This window comes from Anas platyrhynchos, chromosome 3 (genome assembly GCF_047663525.1).
Source record: "Anas platyrhynchos isolate ZD024472 breed Pekin duck chromosome 3, IASCAAS_PekinDuck_T2T, whole genome shotgun sequence".
Classification (NCBI taxonomy): Eukaryota; Metazoa; Chordata; class Aves; order Anseriformes; family Anatidae; genus Anas; species Anas platyrhynchos.
Genome location: NC_092589.1, coordinates 67,525,584 through 67,549,247, shown reverse-complemented (window position 1 = coordinate 67,549,247; position 23,664 = coordinate 67,525,584). Strand labels below are relative to the sequence as shown.

General features: G+C 37.3%; 1 long non-coding RNA gene across 2 annotated transcripts in view; it reads left to right on the top strand.

Annotated features, from left to right (window-relative positions):
- The first annotated feature begins 1,810 nt into the window (after positions 1-1,810).
- LOC140002205 (uncharacterized) overlaps positions 1,811-23,664 on the top strand; it is a 59,549-nt gene continuing 37,695 nt past the window's right edge. The window contains exon 1 of one of the 2 annotated variants that reach the window (XR_011808395.1): positions 1,811-2,229. This is a non-coding gene — a long non-coding RNA (uncharacterized lncRNA). Of the gene's footprint in view, positions 2,230-9,758; positions 9,822-23,664 lie in introns of those variants that run through there. The other variant, XR_011808394.1, reaches the window with a different exon arrangement.

The window sequence follows — 23,664 nt, the reverse complement described above, 5'->3', positions numbered from 1 at the left end:
GGAACCCATAGTGAAATAAAGTGACTTCATTTGCAGTATAATTAATTCTTTTCCAAACACAAATATTCAGTTTCTGTCAAGAAACTTTTGTGTTAAAAAATCTCTAACCAGTTCCTCTCTTTGACATGAAGGTTTACAGAATGTGACTTTTTAAATCACATTTATTCAAATATTCAAAAATTTGTCAGACCCAAGTAAATAACAGTCCCTTAATTTTGAATAACAGACATTTATAAATTGACTTTGAGGGTTTCTGTTTAGTTTCTGGTTTCTTTTTTAGAAATAAAAAAATAAGGTGGTTAGAAACCTTAATATAAGTTCTTTCATTAAACTGAAGAGCATACTTTTTTCCCCAAGGACTTTTAACCTGTGTTTTTAGCTTTTGTTTAGTGCATGTCACAATGACTATAAAAGACAACTGATGATTATCTTATTAAATGAAAACGATTTACTTAAACATTGTCACTATCATTTTAAGCTCTGTCTGTACTTGTCTGCTGTCGTTTCTTGTAACTGATTTATCACAGAGATGCAAAAATACAAATACTACACATAGAAGTGGAAGGAATAATTCTTTTTTTTCTTGTTGATTTTTGTTCATATTAGTTTGCATTTAAACCTGTGTTATTTCTGCACGATGTTGTATCCCAGAAGGATATATTTATGATTAAACTGCGAAAGTGGCACTAAAAACCACAAGCAGTTGCCAGCATTGCCAGAAAATCATTATTATACCACTCAGTATGCTTAATCTTTCTTATGTTTCATGCAAGTTAAATTCACCCTCTGCAGAGGAAAAATAAATGGCCGAGGTATTGCTTAAATCCCAATTAATCTCAGATCCTGCACCACATAACTGTAGGAATATTCCGAATATGTAGGTTTCTCTGATGTCTATGTCTTAGTTTCAGCTGACAAATTAAGGATGTTAGGGGAAAATTATACTTTTGCCCCCGCCCCCCCCCCACCGTTCTGCCCCCCTTACCATGACATGGTAGATGAATATGAATGGAGCTGCTTTTTCTGCCAGCAGTCAATTGCTTCCTGTATTCAAGCTACCTTAATTAAAGCTAGCTGTAGATAAATACACAGTATAGGAGAACTTTACACAAGGACATTGTTAAAAAAAAAAAGTATAGATCAACCACTTGGTGAGGGGGGGAGGCGGGGAAGGAGCAAAACCAGAAGAAATATTCAGTAATGCTAAAACATGCATGTATGTCTGATAAATCAGAAAAACATGTCAGAAAGTTATCATTAACATACATTAACTAATACTTTATTAGAACAAAACATTGATGGTATTATCTGAGATCTACATACAAGAATTTTCAAGTGAAACTAAAGTTCAGACCATCATTTCATTTTTATTTCTTTCTTTTCTCTGAGCAGATAAAACAGGCCATATTGTTAAAATTAAAAAATCTGACCACAATTATCTTAAATGTGTTATTTATTAATATTTAGGGGTCTCTGTGGATTTTGTCTCTGGAAATGCTCTTTTCATATCGGGAAGGAAGCTCTTCATTCCTGCTCCCTACAGCCCTTCTTGGGAGGCATGAGCTTGTACTTGTCCTAGCAAGCTGGATGGTATTTATCCATTCCAGTTATTCCAGCTGGTTTGTGCCACCCTTCATGAGCTGCAAAGACTGTGAGAAAGAATACAAAGCAGCATGGATATGCAAGCACAAGAGAAAATTGATAGTGGTTTTGTCTGCTTATGCACAGACTTATCTAGGAGTGCTGTTTACCTCTGCAGGGGCATCTGCCAGAACTCAGTCCTGATTTAAGGGTGTTCAGCATACAGAATCAAACTAGTCCAAAGGACTGTTGAGGAACAATTGCACTGCTATATCTTTCATGTTTGTGGAAGAAGAAAGCCCATGTGAAGCCAACTTCTGATTCATATTACTGTCAGGATGTCTTGAAGCCTCACCCTTTTGCTCACACAGTTCTGGTTAGTGATTCATTAAAGTTAATACTAATAACGCTCATAAACACATTTTGGGAATGCTGACAACTTTCTTCTGGAATGGTGGTTTGTGAAGTCTCTTTCCCCTTCCCTACACCAGAAATGATGCAACCAGGGTAGGAGCAGGCAGTGTTACATGCTGGAAACCTAATGTGCATTGCAAATGACAACATCCACAGTTGGGTGAGGAACTGTTCTGCCCCAGCTTGCAGACCCTTAGGAGCTTCCTGCTTTTGTTCTATGAAAATCAGCTAACAGTGAGAAACCCTTTATGTATTTATTTATTTGTTTGTTTGTTTATGTTAGCTTTTGGTGAGCTCAGATCAAAAATGAAAAAAGAATTAAAAAAATCCTGTCACTCAAATTTTTGTGTTTTAGCCAGCTTTTGTCTTTGAGACCAAAGATCCAGATGTTATATTGTAGTAGTGGAAAAGACTAAACTGTGGTACTTTCTGTACTATCTGTTGTCAGGAACAAATTCTCAGATATCTAGAAATCTAGAATATGTTTCCAGAGATACTGATTGAGAAACTAAAGATATTTAAGAAACTAATTTTGAATTATTTTAGAAGAGTTGGGTACACAAGAGTGGAAAACCTGTACAGTTGAATTTGAAAACTCTCTCAGCCTTGTCCATCAATGCACTCCCCTTTCTGCCAGTGCTCTTGGGCTCTTTCCCCTCCTGGTACTGGTGAGGAAAATGTTCCCTAAGTCCTTCTCCAGAGTCAGTGACAATCCACGCAGTGCTGCAGCAATCCACCTATGCAGTAAGCACAAAGAAGAAAGGCCTTTGGGTCATTCATTGTGAATGGATAGAAGTGAGACTGAAAGCCTCTAGGCCTATCTAATTTCCCATCTTTCTACCAGTCAGGAGTAATGTACTGAAGCCCACAGATTTCTTAGTATATATTCACTGTTCACATATCCAAAGTTATTATTGTTCCATTAAATCATGATTTTATAATTTTCACTTTGCCAAGAAACTTTAAATGCCCTTCTGTTCCTACTAGAACTACAGGTATGTAGTTCCTATATTGAAAATTCCAATATCTTGTGGAAAAGAAAATGTTATGTCTTTGCAGAAACAAAGACAAAACAGCAGAGCAGCTGTTTTGGTATCATAAACTAGGCACCGTAAACTAGGTCAGAGACACTACATGATGATGGCACACGGTATTTAGTGAGACAACATCTTCAAATGAAATTTTGGTCCATAAATAGGAACTTGTATTAAGATAGTTCAGAGCAACTTGTCTTTTTTTTTTTTTTTTTTTTTTTTTTTTTTTTAAGATACAGTTTCAATAGTTCAAAAATGGAGTATATTTTCAGCTATCCAGATCTTTTAGCTTCCAAAGCCACTGGACACTTATAGGCTTAATACAAAAAATCTGTTTTTTTTTTTTTTTTTTTTTTTTTTTCAGAGGAAGAAACAGAAGCAGTTCTCAGTAACTGAAATTTAAAAAAATAAAAACGGACATAGGTTTTAAGCCAAAGCAGTTATGTTTGGAAATGTTGATGTCATTGTAAACCGCAAAAATTATTAAAACATGGATCAAAAGAAATAAAAAGCATGGATTTGATCCTATACATAAATCTCTTACCAAGTTTGGAGATGTATTTGATTACCTAATTGGACAAGATAGGTTCTTCAGATCTGTTTTACAAAACCTGGGGGGAGGGGGAATAGGAGTGTACCTATTTTCCTTGAAATGCAAATAGGTACCAAATGATTATTATTTTTTTAAATTTAAATCAAGAGAAGTTAAGGATCTAATGTCCTCTGTGTTCATAACTGCATAGGAAATATCATTAAACTTTGCTATATCTTTAGATGCCAAAGTAAATTTGAAACTGTGATCACTGAAGTCTGTCCTGTTTCCATAACAGTTATTTGGGCATTGTTGTTTACTTCCTTGGAAACAGCATCAGACCCTAATGTACAATCAAAATCAATAGCAAAACCTTCATCAACTTCCAGGAAAAACAGATCAAGTTTTGGTAAGATGTTTGTGTTTTGTTTTGCTTTGTTTTCTAAATTACATTTTTTTAAAACTTCAGAAAAACATCCTGCTAAGAGCTTTGTGGCCCTCTCTTATATCTTTCTACTCCACCTTTAACATACAATTTAATTAAGTCAAGAGCATTTTAGTTTTGAAGAAGAATAGTAATTGAACAATTACTAAAAGGGACACAACCATGAGTATTATGTATGGGGAACTTGATCTGGAAAAAAAAAAAAAAAGGTTCTATTGCAAGAATTACATCTGGAATTATCTTTATTTTGGAATTGGGAGCAGGGATTAATATCATTTTGTCCCTGACAGAATACGAAGAAGTGCACTGATGAAACTTTCTGATGTTTCTGATGAAATCTACTAAGGATGCTAATTTAGGAAACAGGAGAGAAGCAAACAGGAAGAACTTGTACACTTGACATAAAGATTTAACAGAGCAGGTCTGGGAGGCCACCATTACATACTTGTCCTGTGATAGAGGAGCTCATTGACTGGAAACAAGCAACAAGATGAAAAGATCTGTATCTGTGTCTGCAGGTTGATGGCAGGATAACAATGGATTTGCAGAGTGATGCATCCTTAAAAAAAAAGAAATGTGATATGCAAGGCCACTCCCCTGCACAATTCTTTCATAAGCTACTGGCATAGTATGAAATGGTGTTCAATTCTGTGTTCAAGAAAGATGAGCTTGAATGAGAACCAGCACACTGAAGGGTTAATCAAAGACTGCTGAGAAAAAAAAAAAAAAAAAAAAAAAAGCTTTAAAGAATTTTGCATTGTTTGGTCTAGTAAACCTAAAGCCTAGGCATTTTTTAATAAACACTATTGAGAGAAAAACTAGCCATGAATCAATTTAGGATGGAGATTAAGATTTCTTATCCTTGCAGGACTAGGCTTTTGGAACAACTTGTTTTAAGATTAGTCGTTATAAATTTGTGGAAGGATTGCATGACAAAGCCACAAGCAATAACAAGGGATAGGCTTCATTGACACAGAATGTTCCAGTCCTGGGAGTTTGTGCTGCTTGGTATTAAAAACACACTTACAACAACTACTGGGAAAAATGAACGAAAACAGAAAGAAAAAATAAATAAAAAAATAAACAAAAGAGCTGCCTACAACTGTCCTGTAACAATGGGTATTTTTATTATTATTGAAAATAGGAACATTTCCTTCAGATAACATGTAGGAATTTGTTGGAATAATAATTTTTTAATATCTTCAATGAGGACTTATAGATCAGCATAAATTTTGAAAATTATTTAGGTTTCAACACAGCACCACCTATTGGAATAAAAATAGTAGTAATGGCTTGGGAACAGTACAAACAAAGCCAGGCTAAGCTATGATTAATTTATAGACTTGCATTTTGGAGAGCTATGTAACTAATTCTGCCTCAGATGTTATCCCTATTAAAATAAATTTGAAGTCAAACATGCTATTACTTTTTTATTTTATTAGAAAGGAAGATTTTAACATAGCATAGGTGAGGTAAAGATTTGCTGTGAGCTATTAGACATAACTTGGCACAAAGGCAAGGTATTTACACAGCGATAAAAGAGATAAGAATATATTTCCTAGTAAAGAAAGCATTGTACATGAGAATTTAAATGAGCTGCAGATAGATACAGATACGTGATAAAAAGTAGATGCTTGGCCTATCATTAGAGAACATATCAGCCACTTTAAAATACACTCTGCTCAGATTAATCACCACTATGCTGCCATTTCAAATGAGGCATGCAGGCGGAAAAGTGGAGCGGCACAGGCCTTTCTTTATATTAATGCGGAGATTATAACTTGCTTCAGTTCAAAGTTTTAGGTGCAGAGGGAGTGCAGGCATTTAACAACATCCAGAGAACAAGGTGGGACTTGCATAGTTCAGAGCCGCATCCTCAGGGGCTGATCTCATCCCAGTCCCACCCTTTCTGCATCCAGGAGGAAAAAGTTCATCATCTTTTTGTTTATGTCTTTATTTTCCTTTCAGGAATTATATCTGATCATGGATTTAGAAAGCAAGGTTCAATGAAAGCAGTTCCTGCTGCTTTGAGTGACCAATACACTGGCAAGGTTTGAAATGCCACTGCCCTCTTCCCTCTTCCTATGCAGCAAGCAATCCAAAGAGTAGTACTGCAAGCTGCACAGGGAGAGCTGAACAGGGGCTGGTCTCCATCTCCCTGAAATATTAGGGTGAAGGGTAATGCAAAAACAGTGTCGTGTTGTTCATTTGCTCTCACAGGGATTGGTTGCTCAGGTAGGTTGTGTGCCCCACTTCCCCCAGTGATGGAGACCTCACAAGCAGCCCGAGGAAAGTGGCATGCCCTGTCAGAGCCTCCCTGCCAGCCAACAGGCCGGGACAGGGGCGGCTCTGGAGGATCTTCCTGAGGCAGGGGGCACCCAGGAGGGTGCTGCTGACAGAGAGAAACATCTTGGTTACAGCCCCCTTCCTTAGATTATTAGCTTTTTTTTTTTTTTTTAATGAAGTAAGTGGTCAGATATAGACTATGAGATATCATGCATAAAAACTTACAGGCACCACTCTCCCATTTAGCAAGCACATCAGTGTCAGGTAAGGCTGAATTTCTTCTGGAATTCATGAGCAGGAATGCAACAGTTATCAAGAATAAAATTGACACTCCTATATTTCAGTACTATTGCTGTACTTCAGACAACAAGCATAAAGTTATGATACAGTTAGATAATACTTCTGCATGAATTATAATGCCAGTTTACACAGATTTTTGTTTAATGTTTGAATTTTGACATTTGAAATTTTGATTTTTTTATTTAAGGAGTCAAAAAGCAAAGAAGTTTTATATTCTGTAAATGTTTTATTCTTAGTTGTTTGAAATTTTTTATTACCCCGTGTCCTCACCCACAGACAAGTTTACATAACTAGAAGGAGACTTCAAGTATGTGATTTTTATTTATTTATTTATTTATTTTTTTAAGAAACAGGAGCCAAGTACAAAGTTAATAACAACATTCAGGGTTGGAGAGCAGGAGGTTTAAATGTGCGTTATTTTAGATATCTTACTCGTCAGCTTCTCATAGTTCACAGACATGAGCTGAAAAGAGAAACGTGGACGTACTTTAAAGAAGTGACAACATTAGAGAGGAGGAGTTATTTTTTTTAAATCCTTCAAAAATGTCTTCATACCCACAAGCCAAGGTTTCTTTCTCACTTTTCCACCCTGCAAATAGCAATAAGTTTCCACATGGTCACCAAAGAGATTTCAAGGAAAATATTTGTTTTCTGTGGTCTACAATTTCTGTGGATAAGCATTTATTTGCTTCAGTTTCCCTTTATAGGCAAATCAAGAAAAAAGTGAAGATAAGAAATACATTTTCATGTACAAATAATAAGCATAACCACAGTTTTTACTGGACTTTATTTTTTATTAACTGTATTTTACAGTTAAATAACAGCTGTGATTCAGACTTGTTTTTCATACTTTCATTATATATCCATATATTTCCATGTTCTACATATTTCAAGATTAATACCTTGTCTGTGTCAGTGCATTTGCACTATCAGACTTAAATTGAACATTTTCACCTATTGATATATTTTTTACAAATATTTATATTTATATTTGTTTTATTTTTATACTTATACGTTTTCCAAAATATTTGGAATAAACATTCACCAGAAATCATTACTTTGCCATTTGCTATAGTGTAGTATCTAGACTAAGAGTATTTCTCTCTTTGTTTTTGTGGTTAGTGATTTCACCAAAAGATGTAGGTTGAGTTTCAACTCACTCTTCTGGAATGACTAAGAGTGTATGCTACAATACGTATATCAAATGTAACAGAATCATCATATCTCTGTATAGATCATATATTTGTTGCTGCATATTGATCTGATGATTTATTTATATATATATATATAATTATATCTAGGCATTCCTAAAAATCTTTTGCTGCAGTGTTACTGCACTACTTGCTGTTAATCATGAATTGGTTGAATAAAGAAAACATCTGCATGTTTCCACCATGGAATCTACAGACTTGGACCCTTTCATCATCCTGTTCTGAAGAACGCTTCACTTTCTGATTTATTACTACACTGAGTAATAATCCTTGGGTCACTACAACCAGAAGTACTTTTCCAAATATTACTTTATCCTCTACTGAGTGAAAAAATCCCACACCTTTGACCCACAATTTCTATCTGTTGTGTTTTAAAGCTAACCTGATGAATTTGGGTGAAGTCATTCAAGTAAAAGTAATGCCAGACTTTTGAATGGGCTGAGTATCTGCCTCTCCCAAATCATTGTGATCTGTGAGTGCTCAGTAGCTTTTTGTTGTGTGCTTTTGTTTGTTTGTTTTTGTAAATGGGCAAATTGGGCCATTTATAGTAAAGCCTAAGACAGTTAAAAACTGGCACAGGTTCTTCCTTTGAAGGACCCAACAAGCCATGAACCATTTCCAACTAAATTCCAACTTTCTAAGGGAGAAGGGGAGGAAGCAGATGGCTGATTTTCCAGCTGCAGCAACCTCTAGTCACATCAGCAGTGAAATCCTGAATACAGGATTTTTTTTCTCTTCTACTGAGTCATACCACTGGCAGTGTTTAAAGACTTTTCCAACACCATAAGCAATCACTAATATTAGCAGTGTTAGCTTTATTTCTGAGCTTCCAAATGTTTTTGAAGAGTTTTCACTGAAATTATATTCACTTGTGAGCTTACTGTGTTTACAAGGAAACATGTATGCATTGCTGGAACAGGTGTCCAGGGACAGGGTGGAATCTCCATCCTTGGAGGTCCTCCACACTCGGCTGGCCAAAGCACTGAGCAAGCCAAGGCAACTTCAAAGTTAGCCCTGATCTGAGCAAGGGGTGGGAACAGATGCCCTCCAGACAGCCCCTGTAGACAGAACAGATTATTCTATGATTCTGTTGTTCACTGTCAGGGTAGCAAACTTACTACAGGAGCTTCTTTTTTCTGCCATATTTTTAATATTTTTCTCATTACAATGTTACCAGTTCCTGGTGTAATCAGATTTTTATGTTTTTTAGTATTTTAAATAGGTACAGGAAATAGAGAGGGTTATTTATTAAGAAGCAAGCAATATCATTCCTGATTAACTTTATATACTAGTTACCTGTTAATTTGTTTTATGTCTTTTTAAATACAAACAAAATACTAATTAAAACATTAAAGTACTGGACTAAGCTATATATACCCTCACATTTGAGAGCATAGGTATCAGTTGTTGTTAGAGTATTCTGTATGTTGGATAAATTAAGTGCTGTCATTGCTTATCTTTCACTACAGAGAGTAGTTGTCACATTTTATTTCTAGGCCAAATGTCTTTTACCTGGAATGTGGTTTGATAGAAACTGAAGTCGCCTGGGCAGTCCAATGGACAAGATGTTGAAGTCAAAGGCTTTGATTTATTTGAATCTCTGCCACTAAATAAGCTCATTCTTAAACCACGATAGGTCTTAATTCAAGGTTTATTTTAACTGGAAGGAAGCTCTACGTTGAATTCTGTGGACCTTGTCCTGTTGCCTACAATGTGCCACAATGGCCACAATGCCACAATGATTCTATGATTCTACAATGTGCCTCCTGTGACAGACTTCAAATTGGGAATGACTGGTGAGATCTCATTTGGGTTCTGATTCTGTCTCTTTCTAGCCTTGTGCAAGCAAAAATGTCCAATTTTCATCTTTAAGATAATGCTAGGGGCCAGAGACAGCCACCATGATGACAGAGTAGAGAGTTGCATAGAACAGCCACCCACACTCATGCGCCACACGTTATGTGCTGCAGAGGATGGTGCTAGTTGGATCTTCAGGGAGGGAGAGTCTTTTCTCCTGGGTAAGTTTTCTCAAGAAAAACTCATCTATTTGCCTCAGAGGGCTCTCAGGAAGATTAATTGTTTACTGCCCTCATTGTTGTCACTTTAACCGTTGTTAATTATAATGTTATTGTAATAATGCTTACAGCAAGGCTTTCTAACTCAGGGAACTTGGAAAATGACGCTCAGCTCTTACCTTTAGGTACAGAATTATATCTTATATACTAACTGCATTTTAACATCTTCATTATGCTAAACTCAGATACTTACAATTCCACCTGTCTTGCAGACAGGGAGGCATTTGTGTTTTGCTTTGGGGTGGGTTGTTTTTGGTTGTTGTTTTCATAAGAACTCAGTGTTAATAAAATTCACCCTTCAGGTCAGGAAGTCCTCATGCAGGCAGATGGAATTTAAAGATTATCCAGAAACACCATCCAAAACTGTCTGTATCTGGCAGTGATGTTGATCGTGGTGGGAGAAGAAGATCCTGTTTATATTGTCCTTGCTGCAAGGGCGTAAATTATGGGATGCATACAAACCAACCCTCAGTCTCCATGCACTTCTTGCAGGAGGTCTGTGTTTATAATTGCATAAACCATCTGTTTAGCGTTTGCAAATTAAACACTTGCTTTTTTGATAGTACAAATTAATATCTAGATCCAGAAAAGCTTGTGGGGTCCAGTGAAGCTACACAAGCTGTTTCTTGATTCTTTGCAATAAATGCAAAATATCACATGATTAAAGAAAATGCCTACAAATGCAGACTGGATTTTCCTGTTTCAGCTTAATTCCTGTGTTCAAGTAATTCACTGCATCTTTGAAACACAAAATTTGCAATTCCTGCAATTTTTGAACGTGCCTTTTCTCAACATGTGTGATGTATCTTTACTGAAGAATAATGTGAATAACTGTATGTAAAAAAAAAATAAATCAAAACAGTGTTTCAAATAAGTAAATAGATAATGCAGTGTAGGTATATCATGTGAAAGTCAAGCTGACATATCTGTTTTCTCATTTACCTGAAATATCTCCAAGTTACTGTTTATGTTAGTAAGTCCTTTCCAGCACCAAGGTGGCCACTAGCTTTCCACAAAAGATGCTGTTTGGCTTGGAAATGTGGTTTGGCTTCACAGTTGCCAGAGATACTCAGAAAGCCAAGACCATTTCTCCAAACTTTGAAGGAAAGTGGTTAAAGTAGGTTTTGACTATCTTCCATTAGGATTGCTGTGCATTTTACAAAATCTCACCAGAGCATCTATTTGCATCATTAAATGCCTAAATACCTTTTCCAGACTGGCCTTAAATCAACAAATAGATTGTGTTGCAAGAGATTTTTAAACCTTTTCTTCAGAGTGAAACCAGCCATGTAAAATCTGGCACGTTCCTAAATGCATTCCATTGGATTCTTTGTGTAACTGTAAGTCTGGTTTTAGCAGGTGCTATTAAAGCTTGTGCTGTTTTATGAGGAACATTTTGGTCAGCTCCACTGAAATTTCATGACTCACCAAGTCTGTCAATCTTTTATTATATTTTGCTGTGTGAAGGAATGGAAACTAATCTCTTTATCAGTGAGTACACCCTGCAAATACATAACAAAACAAAATGAAAAAGCCTGTTTGATTTGCGAATCCAAAGTCAAATTTTCTTAGCTTATTATTACTTTATTCCAGGCAATGCAACAAAAATGTGTCATCATTCCAGCTGCATGTAGACTTTAATAATAAATGTCTGTAACTGTCTGATGGTGCATGCAAGGAGTTTTACTCTGTTCCCACTGAATTAAGTGGGAGTTTTGCTACTGACTGCAACAAAGCACCTTATCCTCACGTGAACTTAATGAATATGTCACTTTCATGAATAGCATACACCATGTTTTATTATGATTATTTGGTTTATTTATATTTGATTCTTGGTCACTCAAAATTTATGTGTTTGACATTGGGATAAGTCTTCTCTCCTGAACTATGTAGTCTGTGCAGTTCTGGTAATGGAGATAGGATAGATATTGGCACATTAGTGACAATTAGCAGTTCATCTGCCAAAGAGGACTCCTCAGCTGGGGTAAGAGAAAAAATAACTCACGTCTCACAAACATGATACCCAACATAATATTGTCCACAGCCAAAATACAGGAGGTTCCACTGACTTTTAGCTTCTAAATGGCCCTGAGAAAAGTTGTCAGGTGGTAAGAGAGCAGTCCTTCAAGGTCTCTATATCTCATAGTCAACACTGCAGCAACACAAAGCACAAAGCTGTGAAGTTCTCTGTCTTTGGCTGAGTTTTTGGCTCCTGTATTTGACCACCAATATGAACAGAGGCCACAGTATTAACAGCAAATACCTTTTGAATGCATCCCTCCAATGTTTTACATATCCATGTGTCTCCCTGACTCCTCAGGGAACATCCCCAACAGGGAGTGAGAGCAATCTCAGATCCTTTCCTGATGAGTTACAGGAAAGCTTGTGTGTCTGTAACACACAGAGGAAATTGGTATTGGAGGATGGGAATTACTCAGATGTTTTAACCTGAGTGTTGAAGTAACTCTGAATGGGGGAGAAGTGCCAAGAACTCATATTGTTTCAGTGCAGACTTTAGAGCTGTAAACTGCAATCCCCCTACAGCACACTCTTCATTACTGCCTACTTCCACTCACCACCCTTTAGCCCCTGAGTGTTTTCCACCTGCTCCTCACAGCTGTCTCTGGCCACTTCAGCAGTGTTCTCTCTCCCCACTACTTACAGCTCCTTCCAGCTTCTCTTAACCACACTTAGTAAGTGCTGTATTGGTGATGATGGCTGTGAGCAAGAGGAAGAGGCTGTTCAGAGTATGAAGGTGATGAAGAGCAGCAGGTGACAGTGGTAGCAGTGTAGGAAGAGACACAGGCTCATCTGTCCCTTCTCATGTTCCCCTGGTGTGTGATGCTGTCGACAGGTCTCCTTCAACACTGCCCTGCACTGTGGTGCTTTGAGGCAATCTTGACATTGAAGGGGTTGCCCTGTTCGCTGAGGAGGATCTTTCTTAAACCTATTTCTACTCATTTGTTATTATAAGGAAGCTTTGTCCTCTCCAAGAAAATGTGTTTCCTGCTGAAGAAAGTATACATGCATATGGGACAGCCACACCGAGTTAGCTGCTGAGATTTAGGAAACCAAAGAGAAAAGCATTAGCTCCTGGAGCACCTGTCCACCTTGCTGACAGACACCATGGAAGTCCCCACCCAGTCCCCAAAACAGTAGCCCTGTTTCAGGGTGTTTCAGGGTGATGGGATGCACTTTGACCAGTTCAAAAAACATCAACACTCAATCTAGCTTGCAGTATTTAGCAGAGAACTGCAACAGATCATATTAAAAATAAACATACTGATAGGTGCAAAGTAGCCCTAGTACAAACTTGATCTACTTCAACTGCATTTGCTTATGCAGCACAACCAGTTCCTTGGCCTCTGTTTTACTCTGACATTACAGAAGCCTCCACACACTCATGAACATGTGTTTCTAATCAGAAAATTCTCTAAGAAAGACCACCTGCCTACAAAGGATACTTTTTTCCCAGTCCCAGAGGGGGTCTTACAGACAGGTTTTAGCATACAGCAAAAAATGAGCAGAGCAAAAAGCTGAAAGGACATCTTTCATTTAATGAAAGGCTACAATGTTATCCATTATATTTGTAACAAAGCTAGAAGAGAAGACATTTCTAAATTATTTTTCCTGCTGAAGATATCATGAATAAATAACTTCATGGGAAAAAACAGTAATAAGATACTTGCCCTTTGCTTTGGTGCTTTAGTTTACTTTGGCTTGTCTAACCAGTTTTTAAGGGAAAAATGTCTGAATGTATTTAAACAGGGAAATAAAAGTTCCTTATGCCTCTCCATTTTCAATTGAAAGCTTTCTGAGACATTGCTAAGCAGTGCGCAGTTAAAAAAAATAAAAATCAATGCTGTTGTTTCTAGAGCTCTTTAAACATAAACCACAGAGACTGTTAGACGAAGAAGGTAATCATCTTAGTGGCTTATTATATTATCATCAGGTCAACCAGATGTTAAAAGCCTCTAAGGTGGGGAACTTAGAGAGTAAGAGTAAGAATCACAATCCCTTGCATTTGAGGCTTGATCCAAAATGAACTTCGTTTAATGTTTTCTATTGACTTGATTGGACAGTGGGTCAATGTGACTGCTTTAGTACTTTCAGTTTCATACAGCCATGACTTAAGAAAAATGTGAATGCAGCCTGGGCCTGATGAAGCCTCCATCAGGTATCCTCCATTTACTACACTAGACCACTGGTATAAAAAAATTTGGAGCCCCCTTCAATCTAGCAAGGACTCGGCTTCATAAGTTTAATATGGATAAATAAATAAATAACTCCATGAAATAAAGATGGTATGATCTAGAGAAAAGAAACTTAGAAATTCCGTGACAGTTAGTATTAGGGACACATTGTGAGGTGTCTATACTAATGCTGATCAGCACCTAAATAAGTGTGCACATGGGAAAACAGCTCCATTTCTCCAACGATTTGTATAAATGACTGTAGGTTATTTTATTCCAACAACTGCCACAGAAATTGAGGGTGAAATTTTCTTCAAGTCCAAAGAGGATCTAAGGATCTCATCATCCAGAAAGAAGAGAGGTGCCACCAGCCTGAGCCTGTACTAGGCAGCTGCAGACAACCCTCAGGAAATGGGCAACATGCCATGTGAGAGGCCAGCAAGAGACCTAGCAGCAAGCCCATGTGTTGCTGCTGCCAGAGATCACCCTGGAAGTTGAGTGTATATATATATATATATACACGCACACTATATATATGCAATATATATATATACACACACTATGTACTATATGTAGTGTATATATATATACACACTATACACTATATATAGTGTATATATATAAATACTATATATATATATAAAATAGCTGAGTATCCTCCAGCTGCCACACACATCCTGCGTGTGTCCAGAGATGGCTGTGGTTCACATACTGCAGCCAAATGAGTGGTTAGTGACATTACGGTCATACTACCAGCAGTGCGAGGGAAAGCTTGCAAAGCAGTGTCTCCTTCTTGCACATACACAACATGCACACACATACACACGTACAAGCCAAATTTCTTTCTGAAAGCTCTGCTATGTAGCAGATATGGAATCTGTGGTTTAGGAAAACAGGCCTCTCTATGTTTATCTGCAGAGCTTCACTGTTTTTGCAGTGATGTTAACTTACAGATTTCTTACCCATGGGAAGTTTATTAGCAGCTTGAGGCCTAGGAACAGAAAATGAAAAATAATCATAGAATCACAGAATATCATAAGTTGGAAAGGACCCTCAAGGGTCATCAAGTCCAACCCCAAGAAAGTCAAGCAGATCCATGAAAGCAACACATTCTGGTGTTCACTTGTATTAATGAAGAGAATGAACACAAATATACATATCTATATGTATATAGATATTATATCTTTAAAAGTCTTCATAGACCTAGACTGTTATTTATTTTTAAAACTGATCTGTTCTACACTCCTCTCTTCTCAAAAGTTAAGCCCCCACTTTTTTTTCTTCTAGGAAGTTTCTTATCCCAACACAAGCTTCTTAATTCCTTTGCAATGTACATATAGGCCTATGATCAATGGGATAACAACAAAAAAACTCCAAAACAGTGGCTGCCTGTGTGTTTCTGTCCAGCAGATCCGAGAAGACAGAATTTAAGCAGGCTCTTGGAGGTTCCTTTGAGGCATGCAGTGACCACCAGGGTCCTCAAGGATTTGTGATCTAGCTCTTACACATTCAGGAAAAGGCAAGAAAGTTATGTACACGCACACACATACAGATGTGTGATTTCTATTCTCCCACAAATTATGGATGAGAAGATGAAGCAATACTTTATAAATGGAAAATGTGTACTTAATGATGCACAAAATCTCAAGTGGCTTGAAAGTTTGTTTAGGACCGTCAGGGACTTAATGCTTGTCCCAGCCTTATCTGAGCAAACCAGATCTCTCAGCTTGAAAAACAGGGCTAGAAACATAAGGGTCACTATCTATTTGCAGTAGCTCATGTTGGACCTGGCCACTTTATTTCAAACAAGGATGGGGAGAAAAATTCCTACAAAATAAACAAGGCAAAAGGAAGAGATGGAAAATATCTTTACTTGGAATACTTTGAGTAGCCCAGATAACATGATTTTGAGCACTTAAATTCATCCAGCTATTTTTTACTTATGACACTGATGTATACTTCTAAATAACAATGTTTACATTTGATTTAAGATAATAGCTGAAATCTGCTGCTGGAGACTGGAAATGTTGGTATAAACAAGGCTTTTGAGTCCAGTTCTGTCTTTGGCATGATATTTGTGGCTTTGTTTTTTGCAGTTCTTAGTGGAATCACAATGCTTGTGCTGGCTGCATTAAGGACAAATGCTGTTGCTTTTTAATCTTGCTTCCCATCTTTTGCATTTCAGAAAAAAAAAAAAATAAATCAGCCAGATATTCTAACCTTCCACAAATTGCATCTTTTGTCCCTTCTGCACAAGCTGTAATAGATAGTCAGCTGCACTAAGGCAATATGTGTGAAAGCCTATAAATTTAAATTTGTCATTTTAAAAGTTGAGCCAGTATCCTTGAGCTAACCTGTGTATAAACAATATCTATTTCTGCTTTTCACCAATAATTATGGTGATGCCTCAGTTCCATTTATGACCACACAACACCATCTCTATTTAGCCACTAAATACAAACTCAATCCAAGGATTTATGCAAAGATAACTCTTATCGGGATTTTATTTCTTTCTCGATGGATATAGTGACAGTTGTGTTACACTATGTACCAACTCACAGTATTTCTTCCAGTCCTTTGTTCTTAATTCTCCCAAATTCATTCCACTTGGAATATTTTTAGATTACGTACTCTAATCCAGGAGATAGCATGATCTTTCCTCAGAATGAAGGGCCACCTTCAAGGTTTCTTCAGGAAGCCTTCCTTATTTGGAAAACATTCATCAGCATCTACCTCAGATATTTCATAAATAATATAGGCATTCCAAATTCCCTTATTGCTGTGGTAGCTGAGGTTGCTGATGGCACTCTAACAAACTTCTTGAAGGATATAGTCAAAGCCCAGTGCCATAGCCAGACAGCTGCAATGGCTGGGACTGACTTCCACTCGCAAAAACCCACAAATGGTTTGTGATCTGTCCGAAGGGTAAAGAGACTTCCCATGCAATTATTGAAGCACTTTTAAGTCCAAAGATAACAGTTAGACTTTCTGTCTCCAACCGGTAGTAACTCTATCCTGCCAATTGGTTATTCCTCAGTGCCTGTCACATTACTGATCAGAACTGTCCTTTCCCTTACATTACAGAAAAATTGTTGCTCAAAATAAATAAGTAGTATGGAGGGCCTGGGAAGCTCCTAAACATTTGGTTTTCTCTCAGTACCAGCATATCTCTTGCCATTAGCAAACAATGTAAATGATATGAAGGCATTAAAGCACAGGAGAAAAAATGCCGATAAATGCTGAATGAATACACACAGGCTTATAGGTGTTATGTTCTAGAAATCTGAATTATTTTACTGTTCTTTGAATACATGTATCTTCTGAAAGACAAACTCCTTCTTTGCCTGTTCTGTTGCCACCCAGATCCACATTTGAAGTTTTAGCATGTGTTTTGTTTTGCATGAAACCTCAACACTTAAGTACTCAAAGTACTCTCCTTAGTTTGTCAGAATTACCTCTGCATGAGATGAAGATACAATCAGCACTTGCTAAATCACCTTTCTAGAAAATGGTGGAAGGTGGTAATTGTTTGTTTGACAACTTACTACATCAATATAAACCTTTGTGAATGTCTAAAACATATCTTTTTTTCCAATCATCTTCCAACTAACTTCATTGGCAAGTCTGTAGATAGAATACATTTATCTAATGCAGAAACAGTAATAGCTAGCTTTTATATAGCCCCTTCAGATGTGAATAGTTTTGTCTGGATTAATGACACAGGAGGTTCATTCGGAATATTACGCTGGTGAAATGATGTTGGCCTATCTAGACTTTCTAATTTAACCTCGGGCCTCTGAGGATGAGCCTATTTTGTATTCATATGTTTTGGCCTACATATAAATCTTTCAGACTTCTTAACCCTTTTCAACAACAGTATTATGTGCATCCAGTACTTCAGTGTGTGGTAGTATCTAATTTAAAGGTTTGTCCCAGTTTCAGTTTTAATTCTTAGGAGCAAACTTTTGCCCAACAGATTCACATTGGATCCTAGGACACAAGGATTACATAAGAGTCTGGATTTTTATTGTTATTATTATCTGTGTGGGTGGGTTATTATATATTTTGATTTTTATATTTTAGCTTTTTATTTTTACCTTTTTTTTTTTTTTTTCATTATTACAGTTGTCACCAGGATCAACCTTGTCGTGCACAGCCATAATACATATATACACACATATATATATACATATATAAATACACATATATTCTACAGGCCAGTCAGTCTCACCTCTGTGCCTGGTAAGATCATGCAGCATATCCTCCTGGAAACTACACTAATGCACATGGAAAATAAGGAGGTGATTGGTGACAGCCAACATGGCTTCACTAAATGCAGATCATGCTATGACAAATCTTGTAGCCTTCAACAATGGAGTTACAGCATTGGTGGATAGGGAAAACAACTGACATCAGCTGCCTGGACTTGTGCAAAACATTTCATGCTGTCCTCCATGATATCCTTGTCTCTAAATGTGAGAGACATGGATTTGATGGATGGCCCACTCTGTGGGTATGGAATTAGCTGGATGGTCACACTCAAAGAGTTACAGTCAACAGCTCAATGTTCAGATGGAGATCAGTAATGAGTGGTGTTCCTTAGGGGTCAGTACTGGAACCAGTTGTTTAACCTCTTTGTTGGTGACATGGACAGTGGGATCAAGTGCACCCTCAGCAAGTTTGCCAATGACACCAATCTGTGTAGTGCAGCCGACATGCTGGAGGGAAGGGATGCCATCCAGAGGGACCTGGATGGGCTTGAGAGGTGGGCATGTGTCATCCTCATGAGACTCAACAAGGCCAAGTGCAAGGTCCTGCATCTGGGTCAGGGCAATTCCAAGCACAGATACAGGCTGGGTGGAGAATAGGTTGAGAGCAGCCCTGATGAGAAGGACCAGGGCTTGTTTGTTGATGAGAAGCTCAACATCCAATGTTGAGCTTGGCAGTTGTTGAGGTACCAATGTGTGCTTGCAGTCCAGAAAGCCAACCATAAATCAAGAGAAGTGTGGCCAGCAGGTTGAGGGAAGTAATTCTCCCCCTCTGTTCTGTTCTTGTGAGCCCCCACCTGGAGCACTGTGTACAGCTCTGGGGCCTCCAGAACAAGAACATGGATGTATTAGAATGAGTCCAGAGGAGGGCCACAAAAATCACCAAGGGGCTGGAGCACCTCTCCTATGAAGACAGGCTGAGTGAGTTGAGTTTGTTCAGCGTGGAGAAGAAAAGACCTTATAGCGGCCTTCCAGTACCTAAAGGTGGGCCTACAGAAAAGCAGGGGAGGGACTCTTTGTCAGGGAGTGTGGTGATAGGACAAGGCATAATGGCTTTAAACTAAAAGAGAGGAGATTTAGATTAGATTATATTATATTAGATTATAAGGAGGAAAATCTTTACTGTGGGGGTGGTAGGGCAGTGCCCAGAGAAACTGTGGATGCCCCATCCCTGGAAGCATTGAAGGCCAGGCTGGATGGGACTTCAAGCAACCTGGTCTGGTGGGAGGTGACCCTGCCCATGGCAGGGGGATGGAATTAGATGGTCCTTAAGGTCTCTTCCAACCCAAATCATTATATGATTTTATAATTCTATGATAGAATTATACACATACATGTATGTGTAAGCTCCATGTATACTGATACATTACCATGTAACTGAAGTCTGTCTTCACATCTTTCACGTCTTGGATACCTAATTATTTACCTGTGTCACTACCTGGCAAGGTTCTACTTCCTTTCCTTTCAGGCATATATGTCTTTCCCCAAGATAAGAGAGTGTTCTCCTCTTTCCTTTTTCTAATCTTTTCAGCACTCTGCCTCTTTGGATTGAGAAGATGATTGACAGACTGCTTTGCATTTTTGGCTGAATGCCCCATCTTAAGGCATTTCTGACACTAGGTCAATTAAAATATACATGCTCACCTAAACTGAGCTAGATTTTAGAGAGCAGAAATATCTTCTGTAAGCTTGCAACTCTTCCAGCATGCTTTCTATTTTGTTTACTAAGCCAGTTTGTTTTCTCCTCTAAGTGCAAATCATTGCATTGCTCTTCACTGCTGCTTCCATTGCTGATGCTAATTTCATTACTTTAGGTTATGTGAAATTCACTTCTGCCTTCAATCATCTTGAAAACTGTCACTATTCATATGAAGCAACCTGTCCCATAGCATATCCTTTAGGACATTTCCAGAATATTAACTTTGTTGCTACAAAGCTACAGCTTCCATTTGTATCCTGATACGTTGTGAATCATTTTCCAGTAACACCAGTAGTTTACCTAGTAACATGCAGGTACGCTTTTAAGAACTTTGCAGATTTTCAAAAGGTCTTCTCATCAGTTCTAAGGCTGAGAAACTCTATAAGATAAGAGAGATTTTGCTGCTACCTCACTCTGAGGAAAGAACTTCATACCAATATCTACCATCTCTTTCACAAGAAATCAGTGACTGCATCTAAAATGAAATGATGATTTTCACCAGCTGCACTGACTCCCTTAATTTGTTATAAATTTTCCTGATTTTCAAGTGTTCCTTGTCAGCAATGTTGTTAACTCATTACCAGAATATTGCAAGCTGTAAATGGCTGCTGAACTTAACTATGGCATGACTGGAATGGGACGGGGGAGGGGGAAAGCACTACCGCTTAATGACAGGGAGTGAGAGATAGATGGAGTGTTATATTCTGGGGTAACCACAAGCTGACTGTAAGTTTGTTTTAGTTTTCTTAAATGAATAGCATCTCTTTGAGTCTGTCTGTCTTTTAATTTTGCCACCACACTCTGCACTTCTCAGACCTTTTAAGCATGGCTTTTATTTTTCAAATGAAGTTCAGATATGTTCAACTGACTTTTCTTCACACACAGAAATGCTACAGATGTTGTAAAAGATCATCAGACTCTTTTCAATCAGACAGATTTCATATCTTCCACCTACCGAATATTAAAATGAGGCTCTTAGGGAGGCAGATGACTAGTTTCTAAGACAAATAAAAATATGTATATATATATATATACATATATATAAAATAAATAAATATGAAAAAATAAAAAAAATAAAAAATGCACAGTAGTCTTTCATCGTGATTTCGATTAAACCATATGTACATATATTATGCATGCCATAAAAAGCATGATTTCCAAAAATTAACGAATCAGAAAGTTTCACGTGTCAGTTCTGATTCACAGTTGTTTGTACTCAAGAGATTTTTTTTATGTGTTTCAAATCCAAAGCAGGTATCTCCAGAAAAATGTAAACAATGTGATTTATATTCATCTGTGTGTGTCTGAAGATGGCTGTCTACTGCTGTATGAAAATTGGACTAGCGACCAGCTGTCAATTCTCCATTGCCTCTTGACTAACTTTCTCTTTAGGTCAAAGACTCCAGGAACGGAAGTGACCTCTACAGTTATTTAAACATTTCTCTAACATACCACATCTTATATATAGATTTGCATGCTGCTAGGAGGACAGTAATGTTACCTGAGTATTTGTGGGCTAGTGGTGCTTACAGGTCTGATATTTATTAACCACAATGTGTGAAGAACATACTGGTTTAAAATGAAATAGACAATCTTTTTTAATCACTTACCTTGACTAATCCCTAAATTTCCACCCTCAGTTCCAAAATGGGACTTTTGTAGAATATCCACATCTAAGTTAAAATCTAAGACTCAACCTTTTTCACTTCACCTTGTAGGTCCTCCTTAGTACTAAGGGAGGTACTCCTCTCTTCTTTGTCTAAGCCAGAAGCATCTCAACCCTATAAGGTCCAGTATGTTACATATCCAAGTCCTGCTGGAATTCACCCTGTTTCTTTTATGCAATACCAAGCCAAAATGAGTCACAAGCATGCGTCATGGTAACTGCACAAATACCATGGGAAGGGGTAGTGTTTCTTTTTAGGAAGGAGGGTTGCAGAAAAGCAGTTACTCAGTGAAGTGGTATAAAGATCCTTAGATAGGTATGAGGGGGGGCAGACAGATTTGTGCATGTTTAGGGGAAAATGGCATAAAACAGAATAAGGAATTTTTTTTTTTCTCAATCCTAATTCCCAAGGATTTGGAAGGAGGGGAGTAAAGAACTGGAGCTAAACAATATGGATTAATTGTGGTACCAGATGTAGAACAGGGCACAAATTTGAAGAGAATAAAAAGTGGAAGAAAATTGTCTAGAGGGATTAAGAGTTGATGGTACAAGCAGGCTATGTGTCAATCAGAAGGCTACATATTCTGTTGTAGGCACCTGCAAGTGATGTACTGCAATATGTAATTCTTTAAATGATTTTAGTCCTATTTCAAGACCACCGCTTGAGGAGGTATAGTGATTCAACCAGGAAACAAGAGGCATTTATCTTAGGTGTCAATTCATATCTAAAAGCCTCATACCCTTTCACCATCAATTACCAAACTGACCAAGCTATTGAATGAAAGCAAAGCATGTAAAAGTGTTACCAAATAGATTTATATGTGATTTAAAAATATTTACAGTTTGACTATAGGCTGCAAGAAAGACTAATTCATTCAGTTAATTCTTTTCTTACTAATCAAAGTAACCACCAACAGAAAACCTACTAGACCAGTTAGAAATGGATGGCCTATTTCACATTCGCCTTCTTCTGTTGCATAATATTACAAGGAAATTAAACTCTCTGCATTTGACATTCAACAAAATACAAACACATGACTTCTGTTTATTAACATATAATACACCGCACATAAACAACCAAGCAAACTTCTAGAACTGTGTATCAATTCAGAAAGAATTTGTTTAACTATATTAATGGACTTAGAAGAAATCTTATTAAGCAATATGTATGCTGCAAGGATCAAATTATGGTATTAAAAAAAAAAAAAAGATTTAGGTAAATGAAATCTTCTTAGGTATACTTATGAAAGTTATACACAAAACATGACAATTACTTTTCTCTCAGAAATTTTCACAACATTTCTCATTGTTGTTTCTTTTTAAAAGACAGAATTCTTTCAGGTTTACTATTTGGCATTTGAAAAATAATTTGAACAATGTGGATGCAATATGTTACCTAAGTCTGTCAGTTAAATTGCCAGGCAGTGTAGGAAGACAGATGTTGCATTTGTGCTTAGCTTTTATCTTCAGTAAATCTTTTCTGTTGGTTCTAAAATAACACAGTAGTGTCACAAATAACCACCTTACAACCTGAAACTGAGCAAAACTTTCATAAATAATTCAGCAGCCAAATTCCACCTCTTTTCTTGTTAGTAAATTTTGTATTAATAGAGGATGTTTAACATTTTAATTAAACAGGAAAATTGTTTTGCAATAATTCTGTAGTTTATTCAAGAGCATCTGGTTTCATTATCCAAGACTGGAAAATTGAACTGCTTTGATTGGATGCATTAGTCACAAGATATGGGTAAGAATGCTTCCACTTGGCAAGTATTTGCTTAAAATGTGCTTTTTCAGTAAACATTCCTGAGAAAAGATCCCCACAACTAGCAATGGCCACATGAGGCCAATGTTTAAAGTCACACACTAGCATATTTCAGAGATGACTCCAGCAGGGTCCCTGTTCAATTAATTCCTTCTCCTTTTCATTTATATACTGCAGATGGAAAAGAAATGGCAC